Source organism: Balaenoptera borealis, assembly GCF_965194805.1.
Source record: "Balaenoptera borealis genome assembly, chromosome: 19".
Lineage (NCBI taxonomy): Eukaryota > Metazoa > Chordata > Mammalia > Artiodactyla > Balaenopteridae > Balaenoptera > Balaenoptera borealis.
This window is the reverse complement of record NC_138878.1, coordinates 12,029,713-12,056,066: the sequence shown is the minus strand read 5'-3', so window position 1 is coordinate 12,056,066 and position 26,354 is coordinate 12,029,713. Positions and strand designations below refer to the sequence as shown.

Sequence of the window (26,354 nt, the reverse complement as noted above, 5' to 3'; positions counted from 1 at the left end):
TTCCTCTGCGCACCTTTAAAGGAATTCATCACCCTTATTCATTTAAATCCAATTCCCTCAGGAGAAACTGCTCATCCTTCAGGTGAAGCTTTTAGAAATGACTAAGGAAAAAATTTCATATGAATAAACACCAATGGATTAGATCTGGAGGAGAGACAGAGAGAGACAGAACTAAGAGCAAAAAATGATTATCTCCCTAGGACAACAAACAAAAATAATTCAAAAGGGAAGAGGAAGTAATGGGAAAGCCATCTCCTATATGGAAAGAAAAACCCCTTTCCTTAGCTTCTTAACAGTTGCTTAGAAAAGACATTCTTGCTAGCTTCTACTGAAGTCTAACAATTCATTTCTAATTCTATCCCGTGTTCCACTATGTTCTTCACAAAGTCCACTCAGTCTTTGTGATGAGGACCCTGAAAATCTAAGTCAACAAATGTTTTACATAAAATTTAAAATGCTCTTTATCCAACTAAAATTTGCTGCTAAATAAAATAGAAAGGAACTTTACTCTTTTGTAAAGCTATAAAACATTACTCTTTTATTTACTGACTGAACAGGAAACTGCCTCTACTTAATTGTGTCAAACCACTGCAAACAGACATTCAATTTGTTATGCGAGTACCAATTGTGTTTTGTGAGAAAACTGTAAATTATTCTTCTGTTCTATAGAAAATGGAAAACTTTACTTAGAGTATCTGGGAGTGGGGAGGTAAAAGCCAAAACAATCTCTGTTTTAGCCTTAATTTAAAAAAAAATTATAAGGGGAAATACAGATTGCTACATGCCTTAAGAAACATTGTAGGGACTTCCCTGGTGGTCCAGTGGCTAAGACTATGCACTCCCAATGCAGTGGGCCTGGGTTTGATCCCTGGTCAGGGAACTAGATCCCGCATGCTGCAACTAAAGATCCCGTGTGCCACAACTAAAGATCCCACATGCTGCAACTAAGGAGCCTGCATGCTGCAACTAAGGAGGCCACATGCTGCAACTAAGGAGCCCACATGCAGCAACGAAAAGCCCACACATGGCAAGGAAGATCCCATGTGCCACAACTAAGACCGGGTGCAGCATAAATAAATAAATAAATTTTTTTTTTTTTTCTAAAAAAGAGGGGACTTCCCCGGTGGTGCAGTGGTTAAGAATCCGCCTGACAATGCAGGGGACACGGGTTCGATCCCTGGTGGGGGAAGATCCCACATGCCACAGAGCAACTAAGCCCTTGCACCACTACTACTGAGCCTGCACTCTAGAGCCTGCGATCCACAACTACTGAAGCCCATGCTCCACAACAAGAGAAGCCACCGCAATGAGAAGCCCGTGGACCGCAAAGAAGAATAGCCCCCACTCGCAGCAACTAGAGAAAGCCCGCGCACAGCAATAAAGACCCAACGCAGCCAAAAATAAATAAATAAATAAATTTATTTATTTATTTAGGAAAAAAGAAAAAAGAAACACTGTAGAATCCATTGATTCTTTAAATTATGTGTAACTTTTATTTAAAAAAACTTAAAGAAAAATTAAAATAAAATTATAATAAAATTAAAGAATTCTGAAACTTCTTAAAGATACCTTGTTACTAAGTGTGCTCAGTTTATTCTTGTGAATCTCAAAACTTAAAATGGGTGAAAATTTACTACACTTCCTGTTAAGGCCTGATCTTGCTTAGAATCTCTACAGATTCTTGACCCAAACCACATGGCATACTTATACTACCTAAACTCAGGTTGACTGTATTCAGTGTGTATGGTATTTAAAGGGTAATTTCAGAGTTGTAACTTATTGGATGTGGAAGTGAGGGAAAGAAGAATGAAGGATGATGGCTGCCCTACTTTACAAGTTGGGGAACAAAGTGGAAGGTGGTACCTTCCCTGAAAAGTGAAATTCAGGCCCAGCAGGCTTGTATTAGCAGGTACTGAGCTCAGTTTCACAGATGTTGAGACTGAGGTGCCTGTGGACATACCCTGCAGGTGTAGTTGGCAATATGTGTCTGGAGCTCAGGAAAGAGATTTAGGCTAGTGATAGAGATAGGGTAATCATCACATTTAGGTCAGAATGAAATCACCTAGGCTGAGCAAGAACAGAACCCTTGATAGAACATTCAAGCCCTTGACTGAGGAGGTGAGTGAAAAACAACAGTCTGATAGGGAAGCCACAGAGAAATGTTTTAAGAAGGTAATGGTCACATGCTGATGATTCCATTTATATAAAATGTCCCAAAATGCAGATTTTGAGACATAAAGTAGGTTAGTAGAGTCTAGGTAAAGGAATGAATGGGGATTAACTGTAAATGGGCACGAGACATATTTCTGGGGTGATAAAAATGTTCTAAAACTGATTTATGGTGATGATTACACCATTCAGTAAAGTTGCTAAAAATTAATGTAAACTTGAAATGAGTGGATTCTGTGATATGTAAAATACACTTCAATAAAGCTGTTAAAAAAAAGATCAGGTTGAGTATTGCATCTTCCACATTGTGATGTGGCTACTGTCCCTAGTGTGAGAAAATGTTTGCTGAGCTTTACAGTAAACAAAATTATACGCTCCTGCACCAAGCCAGCTGGAAACCCTTCCCATACATATCTAAGCATGTATTCTAATTTTAAAAAGAAAGAGAGATGTCTTATTTATTAAAGTTCAGGGCAACTCTCTTAAGTTCAGAAAGTAAAATTTTGTACACATGTACAGAAAGCGAAAGTATTATGTAATAAGGAGATGGTCAACTCCCAACAAGGTGCATTTGGAAATGTGAAGGGATATTTTTCTTTATCACACCAACCTGGGAGGGGGAGAAACAGTAGCATTTAGAGGGCAATGTTTTAACTGTCATTTACTGCTTTTAAAAACAGTAAATCAGAAATACATACTGGTCTTCACTTATACGTAATAAAAGCAGCCTCAATGTTATTGGGTCAAACAGTTGTAAGAAGGCATTCAACTTTTTATATGAATATAAAAAATATAAAAAGAGGCTGAGTATACTAAATGTCCTTCAATGTATAGGACAGTACTACACAAGGAGAAATGATTCCTCCAAAATGCCAAAGGTATTCCTGCTGAAAAACACTGATTTAAACCACGTTCCTATCTAGTAACACCTCAAAATGTAAAATACCTGTAGATTCTTATTCTAGAAATTTAAATATAAGGCATATGCATTACTAACAAAACATTTCACCATACTCAAATTAAAAATATAATTTCCCAAAATTTTAACATTGAAAAATCGCACATGACTATTAGATGTTCAAATTTTAGAAATATTGTAAAATATTTAGAGATATTTTTCAGTTATTTGTCACTTAGCTTGAACCAGCCTTATAAATTTCTCTGAGCTTTAAGCACTTTTTTGACAGACCAGGCAATAACATTTATAAGCACTTCGCTGTAACACCAAAGTTTTATATTTTCCTTTGAGTCTTTAGAAATTTTAATTTCAGGAGCTGCCTCAAGATACAACCATAGTATACTGTATATCTTTTCAGTAAAGCATTATACTGTATTATAACCTGCTTATCTGTTTCTGGAGGGTGGAATTTTGTCTATTCCATATACACATTGCCCAATACAATTAACACAGTAAATGCTCAATAATATATGTTTCAAGAATAACTAAATAAAGTTATTGAAAACTACAGACATAATCTATATGATGAACAAAACTTTGCTGTGTGCCTTTATTTTCAGAAGAATTAGATAATTTTATACTGGAAAGCCTTAACAGTAATTTTATAAGGTAGAGAAATGTTTGGATGAAGGTTACAATGAACTAAATGGCTGCTCCAGCATAAAAAAGACAAAGAACAGGCAGCAGAGGGTGGTTATTTGGAAAACACTGTACACCTATTCAACAAAGGACAAAATACACAGAAGTGAGTAGAACAGCAATTATTCCCTCGTTCTGTCACATTCTAAACTCTTTCCATCACAGAGAACTACAACTTTCAGCCCATCTTCCTACACTTACACCAACACCTAAGATTAATATTTGCAAACCCTTTTCCTTCTGGGTGTTTGGTCAGGGGAGGGGGGTGAGCGAGAGAGGAGATAGCTGTGGAGGAGTACTAGCAGTTAAGGAGCACTAAAACACTTACTGACTGTATTCTAAAAGGTACATATTTTCGTTTCTTGCAGTAGTCATTCAAAAGCTTCTTTCTGAGGCTGGGTAGGAGATTCCATAAAGTTTTGAGTATGTATTTTCATAATGTGGTCAAATGTTAAAACTGGTAGGAAAGAGGGCTACAAGACTCAACTGATAGGATGTCCTGGAATCTTAATATATCCTGGTCAATATGTTGGCTTAAAAAGATAAGCATATGGGGAGCAGCGGCTCTGCTTCATGGCAGGCAACGTCTCCACAGGGTGTGGGTTTCCTAGTGGGACAGCAGTCACACCATATGGTGCTGCTTTTATTGGCATGGGCAGGACAGAAGCTGCCAAAAACTGAATGTGCTATTTTGGTCCATAAGACGTGATAAGTCCAAAATTTAAAACATAAGAATCTTTTAATTAAAAAATATTTTTTAATTTTACAATTTCAAAAATATTGGACTTTTATAATTCAAGGCTCAATTGGGTAACAGCTCTCAGCCTTCGAAATAAGACAAAGATTCAAACAAAAGTCAAAAGATGGGGAATAAGCTTGGCAACAATTCTTTGAAAAAAAAATTTTTTAAAGATTTAAACAAAACTTCTCCATAGTTATACTATAAACATAAAGATGCTATGTATAGTAACAGCTTTTGGAATACTATGCTGTGATAACATCAAACAAGGGCAGTAGATGTGAGAAGCTGAAAGACGGTTCACCAATGGGATGGATTCTATATTTCTCTCTAACTACTTCTCCAAGTTTTTGCACAGTAACACACCTCCAACTTCTCAAATAAGCTGATCTAATGCTTGAAGTTAGGACAACCTTGGAAATATTCATGTTGAATCCACAGACAAACTATTTAACCCTTACAAACTCAGCCCTAGATTTGAGTAACTAGGTTCAAGATTCTAAAAACAACAACTTCAAATGCTATATTGAGGCTGGTAACATTAATTTCAGAAAAGCAATTTTTGAGAGCTTCCACACTTGTTTCAATGCTGGCCATTCCCCCACGCCTGCTCCTTTTCTGAGAATTAGGTTAATTATACGTAATAAAAATAGCTTTTAGTTTGGCCTGAGATGACAAGATAGGTTTTATGAACTGCCTTACATAAGGCAAGAAAAATTTTAAGGACTAGGTTAAATCTAAAATTATGAGAACTCCACTTTCCTGCCCATTCAATTCCTTGAACAACAATAAACACAAATTATCTAGATTAAGGTGAATCGTAAACTCAAATAACATTCACCTAAAGAGGGCTTTTGTCTGGGCAACCCAAATATGTAGGAATATTGATATAAGCTACTGTGATTCTCGAAGTACATCAATATCAGCATCTGCAAATTCTTGGACCTACTGAATCTATGTTGTAACCAGGCTTCAAAGTGATTTGATGCATGCTCGAGTTTAAGAACCACTTAAGTAATAACAGTACTTGGACTTTCGATATGAGAAAGACAAAGTATGCCAAATACAGATCACAACGGCTGAAAAGCAATCTAGCAACTTTGGTTTATTCTGTCATACTGGCTGTTGTAACTTCTTGAGAATATTAATGCCTAGAAGTTATAAATTAATCAGAGGACTATGACAGGATTATCTGAGAAATGCTTTTAGGGTTTTACAGAATTGTATCTTCTCATCCCTTCAAATGCTGTATCTTTTTTTTTTTTTTAATAAAAGAAAATACAACTTTAAAGTGTCAGTTCGTTGATTTGTGTGCACGTGTGTGTGTTCGGGGGCATAGGGGCTCACCTTCAGGTGTCATAGCAAAGGCTAATTTCAAATGAATGAGGTAAATCATGTACCAGGAGAATTACTGGGGAGAGAAAGGAGGAGGAAGAAGGGGAAGGCATCTTTTTAAAACTACTTTTTTTCACCTGCAGGCTCTTAAAAATTTTACCCATTCGTCCAAGTAGGCACAACAGAAGCTAGCCTAGAACAGGAAGTTAATTACAACTAAAAGAAAATGGCAAACACCTTTCCAGTTTTTCTTTTCTTACCAGTCCTATACCTATCCTCCTGAGGAGTTAAGTTTTAACCAAAGAAGTTTGAAGTGTGTATAGTTTAAGACACTGCTATGACCTAGTTTGGAGGAGTGGAAAATAGACTATATTTTCCACCAAAGATCACCGTCTTTTCCTTCAAATGTCTTGACTTGGAAGATATGAACTCCGTTAAGTTATAGGTCCTTTTGCTTAAGCCAGTGTTCAACCTCTGCTTTGGTTCTAAGTTCCTTTACCAGTTTTTTTTTTTTAATATTTTTTAATTTACTCATTCATTCATTCATTCATTCATTTGGTTGTGCCAGGTCTTAGTTGTGGCAGGCAGGCTCCTTAGTTGTGGCTCGCTAGCTCCTTAGTTGCAGCAGGCAGGCTCCTTAATTGTGGCATGAGAACTCTTAGTTGTGGCATGCATGTGGGATCTACTTCCCTGACCAGGGATCGAACCCAGGACCCCTGAGGTCCCCAATGCCTCAGCAGCATTGGGAGCGCTGAGTCTTAACCACTGCACCACCAGGGAAGTCTCCCTTCACCAGTTTTGAAAACATTTTAGTGTAGTACAAACACTAACTTATACACTAAGGAATTAAACAAGGAGTGGAAGAAGACTTTGAAGAATAGCTGTCATTTGAGCTGGGCCTTGAAAGATGAGGGGGGAATTACAATAGATGAGAAGGAAGAGAGATTTCAGGCTTAGGGAACAATGTTCACTCCTTCACAAAGCCCAGGTAACTCTGAGGTAGGTGATGGAGACACAGTGCTGTACAAGACAGACAAGGGCACTCCCTTGTGGAGCTTTCATGTGAGAGGATGAGATAAACAATGAAAAAATAGGCAGACAACTAACATAATGGCAAATTTTGTCGTGAAAGAAACTGGGGAATAAAGAATAACAGTGGAAATTTTTACTTTAGGTAAGGAGGGCAGGAAAAATTTCTCTGTGGAGATGTCATTTAAGCCTAGATCTAAACAGAGAGGATGTAGCTATGAACAAGTGGGTGGGGAAGGTGGGGGTGGATGGAGAGTATTCTAGGCAGAAGGAACATCATACTGGAAAGAGTCTGGCATGTTTTAGCAACTAAGGAGTGCAGGTATGGACAAAGCCCAGTGAAAAGTAAAGTGGCAGAAAATACATTCAAAAAGAAGTCAGGAAAGAATTTGGATTTTACTTGAAATGTAATGAGAAAGTGTTAAAAGAGTTTAATCAGGGGATAGACGTGATCAAATTACTTTTGCAAAAGAGATGCTGTTTATTTATTATTTTTCTTTTTCTTTATTTTTTATTTTTTTGGCTGTGCCATGTGGCTTGCAGGATCTTAGTTCCCCGACCAGAGATTGAACCCAGGCTGACGGCAGTGAAAGTGCAGAGTCCTAACCACTGGACTGCCAGGGAATTCCCTATTTATTATTTTTTAATAAAATTCTTTTTAAAAATAAACTTCGAGGTATACTTTGGGTAAATATCTAAGGCTGGAATTTCTGGATATGTTAAGTGTATGTTGAAATATAAGAAAATTTGCTACTATGTATAAAATAAATAAGCTACAGGGATATATTGTACAGCTCAGGGGATACAGCCAATATTTTATAATAATTTTAAATGGAGTATAATCTACATAAATTGTGAATCACTATGTTGTACACCTGAAACTAATATAATATTGTAAATCAACTGTACCTCGATAAAAAAAAAATTTTTTTTAATTCAAACAGTTTTCCAAAGTGGTTACACCAAATTAGAACCCACCCCACTAGCAATGCATGAGAGTTCTAGTTGCTCCACCTCTTTGCCAACAATTGCTCATGTTTTTAATTTTAGCCATTCTAGTGGATAGTAAGTGGTATCTCATGGTTTTAATTTGCACTTCCTTGATGACTAATGATATACAGAGTTTTTCCAAGTGATAAGTGGCCACTAACATCACTTTTTTGTAAAGCATTGTTCAAATCTTTTTATTTTTAAAAATTGAGTTTACTATTATTGAATTTTAAGACTTCTTGATTTATTCTAGACACGTCATATGATGGATATATGTTTTACAAGTATTTTCTCCTAGTCTGTGGTTGCCATTTCGTTTTCTGATAGTGCTTTTTATTTTTTTTATTTTTATTTTTTTCAATTTTATTTATTTTTGGCTGTGTTGGGTCTTGCTGCTGCGCACAGGCTTTCTCTAATTGCGGCGAGCAGGGGCTACTCTTCATTGCGATGCGTGGGCTTCTCATTACAGTGGCTTCTCTTGTTGCAGAGTATGGGCTCTAGGCGCATGGGCTTCAGTAGTTGCAGCACACAGGCTCAGCAGCTGTGCCTCGCAGGCTCTAGAGAGCAGGCTCAGTAGTTGTGGCGCACGGGCTTAGTTGCTCCGCGGCATGTGGGATCTTCCCGGACCAGGGCTCAAACCCGTGTCCCCTTCATTGGCAGGTGGATTCCTAACCACTGCACCACCAGGGAAGTCCCGATGGTGCTTTTTAAAGAGCAGAAATTTTAATTTTTATGTTATCAAATTTATCCATTTTTTCTTTTTATAGTTAGTGCTTTTATGTCTTAAGAAATCTTTGCCTACTCCGAGCTGATGAATATTCTGTATCTTCTTCTAGAATTTTTATTTTTAGCTTGTAAAAAAAAAAGAGAGAGCAGGCCCAAAATGGCCCCACATCAGCAAATCAAGACTTAATACCTAACCTAACTGCAGTTTCAGTCTTTACCAGGAATGTAACCTTTAACCAGTCAATCTGATTAATTACTGGTCAGCACTAGTGAGGTAATCTGCCCGAGACCCCTTCTGTCCCCCAAAGGAAGGTGACCTTGCCTGAAACAACACACTCTTTGCTAGAAATTTCCTTTTTCTGTCCCCTTTCACCTATAAAAGCCACCCATTTTGTATAGCTCTTCAGAGCTCCTTTCTATTTGCTAGATGGGATGCTGCCCTATTCATGAATCACTGAATAAGGCCAGTAAGATCTTTACATTTTTACTCAGTCCAATTTTGTTTAACAAGCTTTTAAATTTATATCTATGATCCATTTCAAGTTATTTTTTGTGAAGGTGTGATGTAAGGCTGAAGTTAATTTTTTTCCCTTATAAACACAACAGATTCCTCAACAAACTGTGCTTGAATAACTATCCTTTCCTTTTTGATTGGCATCTTTGTTGAAAATCATTTGATCATGTAGGCAGATAGGGTATAGGATCCCCGGAGGAAAAGAACCAGATACAGCCTTTTCTGACATAAAAGAAGCCATTTTAGGCCTAAGCCATTTTGTAATCTAAGCCAGGCCACAATGCTTGCCCTTAACAGGTCTCAGCAATTAATGATCCTAAGTGAACAAAGGAATGCAGGAACAGAGGAAAAGCAGTCAAGAAACAATAGTTCAGGGACTTCCTTGGTGGCGTAGTGGTTAAGACTGTGCACTCCCAATGCAGGGGGCCTGGGTTCCATCCCTCGACAGGGAACTAGATCCCACATGCATATCGAAACTAAGAGTTTGCATGCCACAACTAAGGAGCCCACGTGCGGCAACTAAGGAGCCCACGAGCCGCAACTAAGGAGCCTACCTGCCACAACTAAGACCCGGCACAACCAAATAAAGAAATATTAAAAAAAAGAAAGAAACAATAGTTCAGCAATAAAACAGAGTCCTAGTTCCTTCTTAAGGGATATAAATGACAATCTGATACATATCTTTGAGCTGTTCAACAGGAACTAAGGTCCCATCCAGGTGGAGAATGGCAACTACATGCTAAGAACCCCAGACTGGCCAGAACCTAAGGAATTATAACGTTGACCTTTTCTGACCCTCATGATTTTAATCAGCTAAAGCTTGGACTCAACCTCTGCCTCAGTTCTATGCTGAATTCTCCTCTGTTCAAGCCCCTTCATGAATATGCATGTACCCTTAGCTTAAAACTTCCCCAGTTTTGCTATTCAGGGAGACACTGCTTTGGGAAAGATCTCCCGTGTTCTCCTCCTTACTTGTTGCAAGTAACAAATCCTTCCTTCTCCCAGTCTTTGGCTTGGTTGTATCTTTTGGCTCAACACCCACCAAGAGGTGAAATCAGTTTTCAGGTAACAATCAGGCATATGTGGACCTATTTATCAACTTTCTATTCTGAACTACTGAACAGACAGTATTTTAGGCTTGGGGGCCATATATTGTCTCTGTTATACTCAATTTGGTAACTAGATCAAAAGCAGCCCTAGGGAATACGTAAACAAATAGGTTTAGCCTTGTTTCACTAAAACTTTACTTACAAAACACACAGCCATTTTGTGAACCCCAGGTTTATAAGTTTATCTTTCTGACAATACCATACTTTTTTTTTTTTTAATTTTTTATTTAATTTTTTTTTGGGGCTGTGTTGGGGTCTTCGTTGCTGCGTGCGGGCTTTCTCTAGTTGTGGCGAGCGGGGGCTACTCTTCATTGCAGTGCGCGGGCTTCTCATTGCGGTGGCTTCTCTTGTTGCAGAGCATGGGCTCTAGGTGCACAGGCTCAGTAGTTGTGGCACATGGGCTTAGTTGATCCGCGGCATGTGGGATCTTCCTGGACCAGGGCTCGAACCCGTGTCCCCTGCATTGGCAGGCGGATTCTTAACCACTGCGCCACAAGGGAAGCCCTACCATACTGTCTTGATTACTTTATAGTAAATCTTTATAATAAGTGCTGAAATACAAGTAATGCAAGTCATCCAATTTTACTCTTTTTCAGCTGTTTTAGCTATACTAGCTCACTTGCATTTCTATATAAATGCAAGACTCAGCTTGTCAGTTTCTATTCCCTAGCCCCCCACAAAAGCCTGCTGGGATTTTGATTGCGATTGCATTGAACTGATCTGCAGGTCTTCCAAATCTAGGAAGAATATTATCTCTTTCTGTTAAGTTGGATCTTTACTTTTGTGGACAAAGAATGTTGCCTGCCATTCCAGTAAACAAACAATGTTGCCCGTCATTCCAGTAAACAGCAAATGTGGCCACCACCAAGCCACCAGCCACTGCAGCCCCCACCCCGTCACAGTGCCACAGTGCCACAGTGTGCTATAAGGGGAATTCAGGATGGAGTAAAAACAGGATACTGGCCCTAAATAGTTAAGATGCGTATCTAAGAAATAATTTCAACGAGCCCAGACTCTAGCATCTTCCCATACACAGAAGAGCAATAAAATCATTAACTTGAAATGTCTGGGTTTTTTTTTTGCGATTAGCAGTAATCTTTTGATGTTCAACTACATGACTCTTTTTCAGCAAAAATTCCTATATATCCTAGCTCCTCCCTTACCTCTTTGGAACAGTTCCTCAGAGCTATCTTTCAGCAAGGTCCCGAAATAAAACATAACTTACTATTTTCAGGTTGTGCATTTTTCTTCAGTTGACACTTTCTTTGAGCAAATTTATTCTTATGTATTTTTTACTGCAAATGTTAAAATCTACTAAACACATAAAAACAAAGCAGAGGGCTTCCCTCGTGGCACAGTGGTTGAGAATCTGCCTGCCAATGCAGGGGACACGGGTTCGAGCCCTGGTCTGGTAAGAACCCACATGCCGCCGAGCAACTAGGCCCGTGAGCCACAACTACTGAGCCTGCGCGTCTGGAGCCTGTGCTCCGCAACAAGAGAGGCCGCGATAGTGAGAGGCCCGCGCACGGCGATGAAGAGTGGCCCCCGCTTGCCGCAACTAGAGAAAGCCCTCGCACAGAAATGAAGACCCGACACAGCCAAAATAATTAATTGATTAATTAATTAATTTTAACAAAACAAAACAAAACAAAAAACCAAAAAAACACAAAACCAAAGCAGAGCTTATGCTTTTTTTTTGGCTACGCTGAGTCTTTATTGCAGCACACGGACTTAGTTTCCCCACGGCATGTGGGATCTTAGTTCCCCGACCAGGGATCGAACCTGCGTCCCCTGCATTGGAAGGTGGACCACCAGGGAAGTCCCAAGCAGAGCTTACTCTTTGTGATACCAGGTCTCAGATTCTCCTACGTTAACTGGGTGTCAATTTAGTTCTGACACTGTGAAATAAAATTCATATTCTATAGCAAGACAAGAAAAATTTAAACATAAAAAATTTTCTCTGCCCTCTGGCCTCCTCTCTCCCCGCCTACTGTGTAGCTGCTTTATGCATCAACCAAACCTCCCCCATCAGAAGAAATACCTGCTCAAGCTAAGCAAAGAGCAACATTCTCCTAAAATCAACAAGACAACTCCTTAAAAGATAACATTCCTTCTTGATCTTGTAAGGGCCATGCTTAGATCTGGATTGTGTAAACTGTCAATAATACGTCATCTAATGAATAGCCCTCATCTAAAAGGACTTATGTAACTGTGTTTTGACTTCCAATGGGAGGAACAGTTCTGGGGGCTTTCTGAGATGCTCTTCCCAAGTTATAATCCTCAAATTTGGCTCAAATAAAATTTTCCACTACTTTCATATACTGACTACTGATTAATTTTCATCGTCACACTAACTACCCAGAGTTAAGGCAGATCCCACAAGTTGAGGGCTCGGTTTCACAAGACTGCCCTTACTTCAGATGCCAGTCGTGAATCTCAGGTCCCAAGGACACTTGTAATTCTTCTGACTTGGTTACAAATTTGAGGGTCCCCATGACCCCCTCCTCAAGTTTAATAACTCTCTAGACAAAATCACAGAACTTAGGAAAACATTTTACTTACATTTACCAGTTTATTATAAAAGATACAACTCAGGAACAGTCAAATGGAAGAGATGCCTAGGGCAAAGTGAGGAAAGGCGCCACCGAGCTTCAGGCCCACACAGGGCATGTCACCTCCTGACACCTTGATCTGTTCGACAACACAGAAGCTCCCCAGGTCTTCTAGTTTGAGTTTTTATAATATAACGCTCAGTCTCCAGAGAGCCATCCCACCCCATCCTTGGAGGCTGGTGGGTGGGACTGAACGTTCCAACCTTCTAATCACTCCTGATGACCGGCCCATTCTCAGGCTATCTAGGGGTCTTAAATCACTTCATTAGCATAAACTCAAGTGTAATGAAAGGGGCGTGTTATGAAGTAACAAATCCTATTACTCAGGAAATTCCAAGGGTTTTCGGAGCTCTGTGCCAGGAACTGGAGACAAAGATCAAATATATATTTTATTATACCACTCTTAAAAAATGAGGAGGTGAAAAAAAAATTAATTACACGGGACTGAGTGAACTGATGAGGATGATTATAATTTTTGTGACTTTCTGTTTGAATAAAAAAAAAAAAAATCCCACAAGAACTCAGAGGCAAAAAATATACAAATCAATTTTCACTGCAAAGTAAAGGAGCTGTTACAGTGGAGGATTACTGGACTGAATGTCAATATTATGACATAGTATGAGTGTGTTTCGTGTTTGGTAATTGCAATCATTGTTGCTTTTGTTGTGGTCATCCAGTTACAATGCTTGGTGTCAGTTTATTTATCTCTTGTAAAAATAAAATACAGTGTGTGTGTGTGTGTGTGTGTGTGAAAAAAAAAAAATGAGGAGGGAAACCTGGTTTCTTGTAAATACACTGCTAATTCTCCAGTGTGGAAGTGCAGTGGTGGTGTGTATGAGATGGACCGCTCAGTCTCCTCTACAACTGCCTTTAAAAAAATATCAGGGCTTCCCTGGTGGCGCAGTGGTTGGGAGTCCGCCTGCCAACGCAGGGGACACGGGTTCGAGCCCTGGTCCAGGAAGATCCCACATGCCGCGGAGCGACTAGGCCCGTGAGCCACAACTGCTGAGCCTGCGCATCTGGAGCCTGTGCTCCGCAACAAGAGAGGCCGCGATAGTGAGAGGCCCACGCATCGCAATGAAGAGTGGCCCCCGCTTGCCACAACTGGAGAAAGCCCTCGCACAGAAACGAAGACCCAACACAGCCATACATACATACATACATACATACATACATACATAAATTAAAAAAAAAAAAAATCAAAACTAGGCCGGGTCACTTCGAGCACAAGGGCCAGAAGAATGTGAGCAGTTTCCTGTGGGGTTTGCCTTTACAGTGTCGTTGCAGCCACACCTCAGAAAAGGCAAAGATTCAGGGAGAGTTCTCCATTCTCCCTTTCTTAAGAGAAATCTTCCCTCTTAATTTGTACTTAAGTCCATGGTTGAGTCACAGGACCTTGTTTTATCTTTGCTCAAAATTTGTTTTGACAGATTCTAGCTTAACAGTGTTAGTTAGACAAATGGCAATTTTCTGGAACATTCTTTTTTTTTTTTTGGCCCAGTGTAGAAGCGCGGAGTCCTAACCACTGGACCGCCAAGGAATCCCCTGGAACATTCTTTAAAATACGGACTCCATAGCAGTTTCCATTCTAGTTCTTATTACACTTTGCCATTATTTTGGTCTTCTTGTAGCTGTTAAAAGCTGAGTTTTCACTGTATATCCAAATTCCATAATTTGGTATAAGAAACAGCTCTTTTATAGAAGTAGCCATCTGATAATAGCAGGACTCACATATACAAAGATACAAATTATCCATCTAGATTTATCATGGGATTATTAAAAATCCTCAACCATGGGAATTCCCTGGTGGTTAAAACTCTGCACTTTCACAGCTGTGGGCCCAGGTTAGATCCCTGGTTGGGGAACGAAGATCCCGCAAGCCATGTGGCGCAGCAAAAACAAAAAACAAACCAAAAAAACCCTTCAACCCAAAGCATATGCATCCAACATTCTTCTTTTTATTTTTTATTTTTAAATAAGTTTATTCATTTTATTTATTTATTTTTGGCTGTGTTGGGTCTTCATTGCTGCACGCGGGCTTTCTCTAGTTGCAGTGAGTGGGGGCTAGTCTTCGTTGTGGTGTGCAGGCTTGTCATTGCGGTGGCTTCTCTTGTTGCCGAGCACGGGCTCTAGGCGTGCGGGCTTCAGTAGTTGTGGCACGCGGGCTCTAGAGCGCAGGCTCACTAGTTGTGATGCACAGGCGTAGTTGCTCCGCGGCATGTGGGATCCTCCCGGACCAGGGCTCGAACCCGTGCCCCCTGCATTGGCAGGCGGACTCTCAACCACTGTGCCACCAGGGAAGCCCGCATCCAACATTCTTAACCATGGCAACATAGTTTACAACCATGCTAAACCTCAGTAACATAAGTCTTTAAGAACCAGGTACAACACAAAATGATCTTTAAAGAGATACTTGGGAATTACTATGCTCACAAAAACAGTCTTGGGGAATAAAAACCAATTTGTACAATTCCTCAGTATTACTTATTTAAACCCTACTTTGTTTGAAAATATTTAAGACAGAATTTTTTCAATAAATGGGTTGAGATTCCTACACTCTTCTGAATATATTAGTGTTAAATATCAGTTGGTCACTGAAAGTCAGATGGGACATCATTAAATCAGGATGAAAATGACTAGTCAGGGAAAGAACTATGTTATACCCAAGAGATGCTAATATAAAAAGATGTAATTTCCTTCAGTTTATTTTATAGATTTTGTGGTAAAATGGAAAAAAATAATTTAAAAAACAGTTATAGCTGTGCTTGGACATATTAACTAAATGGACTATTCTCACATACTGATCAAATGATCACTATGGTAGTTTAAAAGTTCACAAATTACAATTTTTCCTTCTTTGAAAACTGAATCAGGTCACCAAATTCCCCAAATCATAATCTTGTCTTGTTTAGTGGCTTTGTTTCAGACAACGGAACATAAAATAGGTCAGTTATTCATGTTGCGAAGGGACTTGCCATACAGATCAAAAACAAAAAACTTAAAACTTAGCACAAATTTCCTTTAAATCACTAACTCCATCAATACACTTAAAATGTGATTCTATTCTTCAAAGAATGATTTGCCACTATTTTTACATTTCTGTATAAAATAACCATGCATAACACCAAGATAACTGTTAAAAGTGTGTCAACCAGATTCTTAATATAGTGCAGCAGTGGCAGAATTTTCACATACTGCAGAAGATGGCAAAGAAGAAAGTCTCCTGCTAGCTCCTTTTTGTACAGCAAGAACTAGGATCATGCCTGGGCTTTCTATCACTTACTTATGCTAAGGAACTCGCTCTGGAACACATAAACTCATATTTGTATTTTGCTTTGGAATTTCATATGGTTTTACTTAGCAACAGATTAACTTTATTATGTTTTTCTCGAGCTAATTATTAATAAAATGTGCTCCCATTCTGAAAACAGGTTGAGCAATGGCTCAGAAACAATTAGCCTAGGATAGAAACAATTTCTGTGGAAAAAACAGTCACTAATTCATACAGGACAATTATAATAAGCTGGTGAGTTAATTCTAAATTCCTAAATCACACACACACACACACACAAATACCCTTTTGCTTTTACTACAAGAAAGTGAAAGAGTCCTATAGGAGAAAAGCAAGATGATGGAAACGGGCAACAATACTGAGTATTTTTATCACATTATAGAACTTGGTTTTAAATACCAGAAGTTCTTTTACTAGAAAGTTTAAAGTTTTTTTACTAGGAGAAATGGACTTCTCTCCACAAAACGTATGTTTTTGTTTGAGGCTAACTCAAGCACGTTTATTTAACCAATTTTTGTATGGAGCACCCTGTTAGGCAGGTTATATGGAAAATAACCTAAAGTCTGGAGCCAAGGGGTAAAAACAGAGCTAAAACTAACAGTCTAACTGTATGTAGGCTGTTTACATTATGTAGGCAGATAAGAACAACTTATAAGAACAACCCTAATAATATGTCTTTAATTAACTTAATCGTATTCTCATAAAGAAAATGTATTCAGATTGTCACTGTTCAGAACAGTGAAGTAGTTTATTAATTTAGTAGGAGGAAGATTTACCCTCCACACTTGAATCAGTAGGGTGAATCTATACTTTTCCTACTGACCAATTTCTCCCTCAATCCCCCATAAAATTGGCATAGTTAGCAAAACTAGAAGGAACCCAGGGTCTGATTTAATAGATTTGTAAATCCTTATCTCAAATATCACAAACTTTTCTATAACTACATAATATTTGAGTTGTGAGTTTCATTTTATTTTTAGAGATATTTATTCACTGGATAGTTATCCATTTTATTTTATAGTAAGTTAGATGAAGTAAAGCAGTAAGAATCTCAATTGAGAGAAATTTTAATCATAGAGAGTTTTACGTACTAAAATAGGCAGGATCTAAGAAGCAACGGAGTATAGGCTACTCTAAGAGCATGTGATTGGGTGACGGTGAACACAATTTGCAGACACTGCTAGATCAAAGCCCAGGAGAACATTTTAAAATGTTAGACACACACTAAAGAAAGTAGTAAAACAATGAAACTCTGGGTAATTAAGAATTCAAAATATTTGCATTTTTATTTACAGATGGTTCTCAACTTTCATAATCTGATTTTCATACATTATATACTTACATACCTAGGAGAATTTTAAATGTTGATTTTAAATATTGTGTTTACCAGCTGGCAAATTTTTAAGCTACTGAGTGGAGGTACTACTTGCCCAGCAATATTTCACCTTTGGCAGTATCACCTCTTAAGGCATATCATTGTGAAATTATTAGAATATTTTATTGGGCTTAGAGGGAAAAAAAGGGAAGAAAAATGCAAGTGCTAAATACTAGCAGAAAGAAGCATTTCAAATTTAATTTACTGCTTTCTGGCCTAGAGCCAGTCTTCCATGAATTCAATTATAAAGGATGAATAATAAAATGAAAGAGTGTGCATAAATGTTTGAACTATATTATTGAAGACTGTACCTAAAAGGTTAAGAGTAAGTTAGGATTTTATAATATTTGTTAACTCGCCGAGCACCTGCTTTATAACATGTAAGTTTAACTTTAACCTATATGACTTTTATCCTTGTATCCATGGATACACATTCATAAATTTGAGTACTGGAGAACCTGAAGACATTTTTAGTGGATGTGAAGAAACTGCTTTCTTTCTTGGGCCAGGGGGGTGGGGGTGGGGGGAACACTTGTTTTCCCCCCCAAAGTTAGTTACTTTGGCCCTACTTTGGGACTGGAGTAGTTAGAAGAAAAGGGATATCCCAAGAGAGGGGCAGATAAAATAAGGTTGACTCTTGAACAACTAGGGGGAGTTAAGGGCGCAGACCCTACTCACAGTCAAAAATCCGAGGATAACTTTAGAGTTGGCCTCTGTATCTGTGGTTCCACATCTGCGAATTCAACCAACCTCTGATCATGCAGTACTGTAGTATTTACTGAAAAAACATCTGCATATGAGTGGACCTGTGCAGTTCAAATCTGTACCTTCAAAGGTCAACTGTAAAATGAAAATTTAACTTACTTCTGTTATCCATTCTGTCACTGACTGTGCGTCTTCCTTTCACTTTTTAAATGAGGAGTCAGACCACATTTCCTGATTTCCTGCTTCATGTGATTTTTATCATTAAGAGTCATCTTCTCTATCCCATTTTTTGGCTTTCTGCTGTTTTTGATGTTTAAAAAACAACTCTCTCCTCCTTAACCCTTTATCTTCTTTAACCCTCCATCCTCTCTTAGTTTTGGACAGTGACACAAGATTATGTGTCAACTTGACTGGGCTAACAGGTGCCCAGATACTTGGTCAAACATTATTCCCATCCAGGATTTAGTCTGATCTCCTTAGCGTCAGTGTTTCTAATGACCTGACAGTTTTTGAGGAAGCCTGGTCAGGTATTTTGTAGAATGTCCTTCAACTTCGGTTAGTGTGATGTTTTTCTCATAGGATATAGGTTTTGGGGAAGAACTGCCATTCTCAACACATCATATGAAGGGCATACATGCTGATGATGCCAACTTTGATCACCCGGCCAAGGGAGTGTTTGCCAGCTTTCTCCACTGTAAAATGACTCCCTTCCACCTTTCCACATTCTACTCCTTGGAAGCAATTCACTGAGTTCAGCCCATACTCAAGAGGGGAATGGGGAGTTCAGCTCTACCTCTTGGAAGAGGAAGTATCTACATAAATTATTTTTAATTATTTTTCTACCATGGCATCATCATTCCCCCAGTAAGCAATGCCCACATACCCAATGGAACGTTGGGTTTACTTTTGATTCCTTTTTCTCCTGTAAGTCCCCTATCTTAGTCCTTTAACAAGCTCTCCTTAGTCATCTTTTTTCAGTATTAGATTTAGTCAATCTCCTTTCTTTCTGTCATTGCTTTAATCCAAATCCTCATTTTCTAGATGACAATCTCTGAGGTCTTTTTTTTTTTTTTTTTTTGTGGCCTCCATGCCTTGTTCTGTTCCAATCTGCCTTTCACATATCATACAGTCATACTGTATGAGACAGAAATTTCCAGAGAGACAGAAAGAGTATCCCTGATTTGTACCTAGAATGTAGAAAGTACATAATAAATAACTGTTGGGGAAGTAGAAGATACAACAAAATTTTTCTTTACCGTAGTTTAGTCTCCGTGCTAGGAAAATAAAAACAGCTTGCAGAAAATTAAAGAAACAATAGAAATATTTAAATGTTAATTATTTCAAACAACACAAATTGCTGAGGTGTGGATGAAAAGTATTTATAATACAGGAAGAGTGTAAACGTCAGAGGAGAAAATGTTTAAGGTGCTGCAAAACTACAACTAACGAAGAAGCTAAGAAAAGGAAAATGTCCTTGCCCAGGAAAATAATCTAAGGAAATCTTTCAGACTCCTCAATGGTCTCTTCAGATCTGGTGTTTTGAATTTTTTATAGGAGAACGTCTTGACTAAAATGACATAGCCTATTCCACAGGAATCCAACCTTGTCTCTTGACCTATGAGCTGGAGATAATGTGGTATAGCTTTTCCAACTATTTAACGTATGAAATAAAAAATGGTAACAGTGGCAAAAAAGTGTGTGGGGGGGGTTACAAAGGAGACACATTTTTGTTGAGAAAATAAAGTGTAAGTTACCCAAATGTCATTTACTTTTTTTTGCTTTTATAGAATGCTCACAACATTTCTGACTAGAAAAGGTTTAAAATTATATTTTAAAATAGGGAAATATGATTGCATAGAGGTTGAAAACTTTAAATCAGCAAAACACCAAAACTTTACTATGAAGTTCTCAAAGTCATTGCTGAGGACTAACAGCTGGGATCTACAATTTGGGTTATGGAACATGAGCACTGGCCTCTTGGACTTGCCTTTCATCAAAAGAGACAGAGAGAGAGTGCATGCTAGCGAGCGCGTGCGTGTGCTATTTGCCTCCTCTGTTCTGTGTTTTGGTGGAAGGAGCCCAGTAAGTTCAGTTACCTGTGTTATGAACATCTCCTTCAGCTCTAGCTTGGCTCAGGGTGATTTCAGTGAAGTTTACCATGCCAACTCTTTAGAATGTGAAATGAGCAAACTGACAAGTATCTCTTTATTCTAATGAAAGAAGTGAATTCAAAACATTAGTTTCCTAGGACACAGAACTGTTTTTGATTTGGGTCACTCAGAAATAAAACTCCCCAAAATATTCTTAAGTGGTTCAGGAACTTGGACAATGATAAACAATAAAATATTTGCAAACAATGCGGGCACAGATGGAGGTGTAGGGATAAGAGCTACTTTGGCCACCTTGCCAGCCACCAGGTGGAGGCTGTGAAGGAAGCCTGCCCAGAAGTGAACGCAGCTAAGAGGATGAGCCCAGTATTTAGCTAAGCCCAAAGCCAGTGTTATACCTTATCTTTACAGTTACATGAAGTAAATTATCTTTTTAGCTTAAGCTAGTTTGGATAGGACTCCCTGTTATTACAAAAGAATCATAACTCCTGACATAGTGAGGAACATACACTTTATACTTAAATCTCACTCTGATAAAACAAAGGTGAAAGAAACAGAATAATTTTGCCACTCTTTAATCTAGCCCATGTTTATTTAAAGTTGTAATGACAACACAGTAAAGGTCCCTTTTCTTTCAAAGAAATTCAGTAGGATTATGTACTCTATATGTTAAATGCAATGAAGTTACCCGATCAAATTTAAGGAGATATGGGGAAAAGGAACAAAGTAATTTAAAGACATTAATTTTTCTATTCTCTAGCAAATGGGCCTGTTTACTTCCACAGCACATTAACAGCAACTTCTCTCTTACATCTTCCAAAAGTAACAAGCCACACTTTCATATCCTATATCTATCTAATCTCAATGGGATCTGTCAGCCTTCTAAATCACAATTTTCAAGAAGGCCTAGAAGAGTTACTAAATTTTAACCTGCTTATTTGAAGTCTCATTTGTTTTTTAATGGGCAGATGGCAAACTACTAAATTTACAGCTCAATATCATATAAATTCTATTAACACATCCCTGGCCGCAGCTATAGTGTACTGAAATCCTGGAGGGGGATTTCAGTGATAGTCTTACAGCAAAACAAACCAAATGGGAGTTTTGTGGAACTATTAAAAATAAAATGCCTGCCTCTCTGGAAGGCCCATGGATAACATGTAATTAGCCTTGGAAAGAAGTCACCATGCTTGTTTTCTCAGACAAAACAAAACAAAAAATAGAGTTTTGCTGCTGTTGGTTTGTAGTAATTGCTGCTACAACTACTACAAGAATGCAAGAGCCAAGAGAGAAAGCAAAAAATATTAAACAGAAAGACAAATGTGGAAGAGAACTTGCTTATGTTTTCATAACAATGGTTCTAGATCACTGATGTAAAAATGTCGTAAATCTTATAGCCTGGAAAAATTAACACACTCAATTTTGCAATTCAAAGCATTCTGAATTATTCAATGTTTGGAATAACTCCAGTTTGACTTTACAGTGACTTTCTCAGCTGACAATGAACCTAGACATAATTCATCATGCAAAATGCAAACATCAGTGTTGACCTTAACTACTGTGTGAGCATGTTACAAGGCACACAGTTATCAAATCACGTAAGGGGCAAAAGTATCATTCCTTACAGCACAACTACATTTATTAACTTATTTCTTTTGCCTGTGTCAACTATAAGATACAATATGAGTGGAGACAAAAGTACCAGCTGTTAAGCATCCCTTCACCATAACACAAATTTGATTCACCTTCTGCCATGTCTCTGACACACGGCTCTAAAGCATTTGTTTTGAGACTTCCCTGAAGGTCCAGTGGTTAAGACTACGTGCTTCCAATGCAGGAGGCTCGGGTTCGATCCCTGGTCGGGGAACTAAGATCCCACGTGCCGTGCGGTGCAGCCAAAATAATAAATAAATAAATAAAATATCAAAATAATTTAAAAAATAAAACATTTGTTTTGCTGTTCAAGAAAAGACATGTCTAATTTAAGACCACTAACCTCAAGACCCAAGAATCACAGCCTCAGCCTACTGCAAATTACCAAAATATTTGATCTTCCTATAATACTTAAATACCTTAATTCCTAGCTTGTGTAGTCCAGAACGACACTATAAACCACATTCTTTTTTTTTTTTGGGCCGCGCCACACAACTTATGGGATCTCAGTTTCCCGACTAGGAATTGAACCCGGGCCACAGCAGTGAAAGTGCCGAATCCTAACCACTAGACCAGACCACCAGGGAACTCCCATAAACCACATTCTTAAAGAGGAGTGGCAAGCAAAGCCACTTGTTAAGTGTCAAGAAAAACTGTCATTTCCTTAGCTACAGAGCATGTAAATATAATAGAAAATAAGAAAAATTTGTTTTTAGTAGAAGGAAACAAAATTATTACATCACATTCTTTTACATCTCACCTGTAGATTTAGACCAGAGAATGTCAAATTACAACTGCTTTGCTGCATATATATAAGGTAGCTTAGAAAAATGACTCACTAAAAAAAACTGAATCCTAAAATAAATTTAGATCACTGGATTAAGCTATTTTCAAAATAAGGTTGTTGTAAAAGTTTTAACCTTACATTTCCACCAAGCATGTCACAACTCATGAGTATGAGGTGAGTGACCTTTTGTCATCCAGGCACTATAACCGCCATCAATCAGTGTTTTGGTAACCATTTTTTTTTTATATCAAGCCTGAATTTTCCACACTGGTATCACTCAACTTCCTACAGCCACAAACATATCTGACTAACTTAAAACCCTAAAGATAACAAAAACATTTTGTTTCATCTGTGTTGTGTGTGTGTGTGTGTGTGTGTGTGTGTGTGTGTGTGTTTAAACTGAAATGAATGTTACCCTTGACTTTAATGACTCTTAGGTCCCCCCTTGTAAAATGTGACTTCCAGCTATTTAATTTTTATAGTTCCACATATATTTTCCATTTGCAAAATGCTTAATCAATAGTATCTTAAATCTGGTATACATAAAAAAGCTTTAAAAAATACGTATGCGGTAATCCATTTCTGGTAATGGTGGGTTAAATTTTTTGGAACAACTCTCAAACTATAAACAACTAAAACTGTTGTAAGGGACTTCCCTGGTGGTGCAGTGGTTAAGAATCTGCCTGCCAATGCAGGGCACATGGGTTCAAGCCCTGGTCCAGGAAGATCCCACATGTCGCGGAGGAACTAAGCCCATGCGCCACAACTACTGAACCTGTGCTCTAGAGCCCACGAGCCACAACTACTGAAGCCTGCGCGCCTAGAGCCTGTGCTCTGCAACAAGAGAAGCCACCACAATGAGAAGCCTGCGCCCCACAACAAAGAGTAGCCTCCGCTCACTGCAACTAGAGAAAGCCTGCGTGCAGCAGCGAAGACCCAATGCAGCCAAAAATTAAATAAATGAATAAATAAATAAATTTATATTAAAAAAAAAGATGTACAAATACTGTCACACATTCTTCTAGCAAAAGAAGGTGTTCTAGATACGTGTCACAAAATACTGCATGATAAAGACCTTCTTGCTGAATAACTGAGAATACTATATTTCATTTTTATCCTTAGAAATAGTTTGTTCACTCAGTTGAACTTTGAGTTTCAGAAAGTTTACCTAGGATATTGTCATCTAAAGACTCAGTCTGAAATGTTGCTTCTATACTATTAGAGTATAGACCACTGCTGTCCCACAGAAATACAATGTAAGCAACATATGCAATTTTTCCTAGTAGCCACATTAAAAAAAAAAGGAAATAGGTGAAATTAATTTTAATATGCTTTACTTAATCCAATATGTCCAAAATGTTATTTCAACATGTAAGCAATGTAAAAATTGAGAAAGTTTAAATTTCTTTTCTCTTTCCAAGTCTTTGAAATCCCATGTGTATTTTACAGCACACCTCAAATGCACTTTTTAAGTGCTCATTAGCCACATATAGCTGGTGGATACCATACCAAAATACATGTGTCTACAGTGCTATTTGTCTCTTTACGTTTATCTTCTAACTCATAAAATTGTGAAGTATATTCTTCTGTCAATGTTCTTCTCTTTGGGACTTCCCTGGAGGTCCAGTGGGTAAAATTCCACGCTCTCAATGCAGGGGCCCGGATTGGATCCCTGGTCGGGAAACTAGATCCCGCATGCATGCCGCAACTAAGAGTGCACATGCTGCAACTAAGAAGCCCGCATGCTGCAACTAAGAAGCCTGCATGCTGCAACGAAGATCCCATGTGCTGCAACTAAGACCTGGCGCAGCCTAAATAAATATTTTTTTAAAAATGTTCCTCTCTTTGCCATTATGAGCAGAAACGGAAAAATTCTGAATTTTCAACTGTGTTCTGTGAAAGCTTAACGTTAACTACAAAAATGGTATCTTAAGAGTTACAAACAATGCATCTATATAATTGTAAAATACAAAGTAAATATTCCCTTTGTTCTCTGAAAGACTTCTAAAAAAGAATAAGTGTCACGAGATATCCATATTCACAAATATTATTTTTCAAAAAAGAAACTCAAAAACTAAAATTGGGTCCAATAGAACCCTTTTGTACAAGAGTTAAAGAAATGAAATAAACTTGACAAAATCTTTAGGGAACAGGAAAATATAAAAAGTGATCTAGCAGATTGGAAATGGAAGACCCTAACAATTTTGTAAAAGAAAGTTGGAATACTACCTGATTTTAAGACTTGCAGTAGAGCAATAGTAATTAAGAGTGTGCTATTGGCAAAAGCACAGATTTACAGATAAAAGGAATGAATATTAAAACTTGTAGATTGCACGGACGTCCCTGGTGGCACAGTGGTTAAGGCTCAGCGCTCCCAACGCAGGGAGCCGGGGTTCAATTCCTGGTCAGGGAACTAGATCCCACATGCATGCCGCAACTAAGAGTTCACATGCCACAACTAAGGAGGCCACGTGCCGCAACACAATCAAATAAATAAATACAACCAAATAAATAAATAAATTATAAATAAATAAAAAGTACAACGTAAACAGAAAAAAACTTGTAGATTGCAAACCAAAAAAAAAAAAAAAAAGAAAGCAAATTTTACTACATGTAAATCATACCTTAATTTTTTTAAAAAGGAAAAAATGATGAACTATGGTAAATTTAATTTTTTAAAAAAGTAGAAGAGTTAATAAGCAGCTGGGTATAACTGTAGAGGAAATTAGTATACTGAAAGGAAAGTAAAAAGAAATTATCCAGAATGTAGCATGAAGACGAAAAGTTAATAAATATGAAGACTCTGCCTCAGCAGCCATTAAGGAACAAAGCCATGGCTCTGTGCTACCCCATGGCCATGGGCCTCAACAAGGGCCACAAAGTGACCAAGAACATGCGCAAGCTGAGGCACAGCCACTGCCACGGATGCCTCACGAAGCACACCAAGTCCCTAAGGGACATGATCTGAGAAGTATGAGGCTTTGCCTCATACAAGCAGAGCATTTGGGACATGCTCAAGTTCTCCAAGGACACACAGGCCCTAAAGTTCATCAAGAAAAGAGTGGGGACACACATCCACGCCAAGAGGCAAGAGGACCTGAGTGATGTCCTGGCTGCCAAGAGGAAAGCAGCTGTCAGGCACTGAGCCCCCTCCCCTCTCTGTGCATAATAAAACCTTTAGAGTAAAAGATAAATAAACATGAAAAAATAGCAAGAAATCTAACTTAACTGAAGTTCAAGAAGAAGAGAAAGAGTGGGGTGGAGGCAGATAATGGCTGAGAATTTTCCATAAAGAATGAAAGACAGGGCTTCCCTGGTGGCGCAGTGGTTGAGAATCTGCCTGGCAATCCAGGGGACACGGGTTCGGGCCCTGGTCTGGGAGGATCCCACATGCCGCGGAGCAACTAGGCCCGTGAGCCACAACTGCTGAGCCTGCGCGTCTGGAGCCTGTGCCCCGCAACGGGAGGGGCCGCGATAGTGAAAGGCCCGCGCACCGCGATGAAGAGCGGTCCCCGCACCGCGATGAAGAGTGGCCCCCACTTGCCGCAACTAGAGAAAGCCCTCGCACGAACCGAAGACCCAACACAGTCAAAAAAATAAAATAAATAAATAAA

General features: G+C 38.5%; 1 protein-coding gene and 1 pseudogene across 3 annotated transcripts in view; one reads left to right on the top strand and one right to left on the bottom strand.

Annotated features, from left to right (window-relative positions):
- Nucleotides 1-26,354, bottom strand: part of GLG1 (golgi glycoprotein 1) — a 154,109-nt gene that overhangs the window by 95,481 nt on the left and 32,274 nt on the right. The gene's annotated exons all lie outside the window — the stretch shown is intronic.
- LOC309617541 (large ribosomal subunit protein eL36 pseudogene) lies at nt 7-26,354 on the top strand (annotated as a pseudogene). Its single transcript has one exon. The product of its transcript is annotated as a large ribosomal subunit protein eL36 pseudogene (transcript).